Source organism: Penaeus monodon, chromosome 27 (assembly GCF_015228065.2).
Source record: "Penaeus monodon isolate SGIC_2016 chromosome 27, NSTDA_Pmon_1, whole genome shotgun sequence".
NCBI classification, from domain to species: domain Eukaryota; kingdom Metazoa; phylum Arthropoda; class Malacostraca; order Decapoda; family Penaeidae; genus Penaeus; species Penaeus monodon.
Window position 1 is genome coordinate 37,488,333 of NC_051412.1, and position 364 is coordinate 37,488,696.

Here is a 364-nt window from a genome sequence, read left to right on the forward strand (position 1 = left end):
GATTGAGTCTAGCATCCTAACTTCTCTTAATGTGTGACCTATATCCCGGAGAATATATTCATTTTTTTAATTCTTTTTTTTTCTCGTTGGCGTCGTTGTTTACACCTAGTCAGTAAGGAGAGAACTTTAACAATAATGGTTAGTGAAGAGGAATTGGAAGACGATTGTCATTTCTATATTTGGCAGACGAATTTTGAATATTCTTGAGTACTGAAGTGAGTTAAGTAATTTCCTTGTTGATGGATACCAAAGTTTAAGAATGAGAAGAAAAAATCCACACGCCATCTCAGTGCAAGGTTTTGGTCAAATGATCAACACCAATCATGGTTTCAAATCGTAGGGCATTAAGATAATTACTTACCGC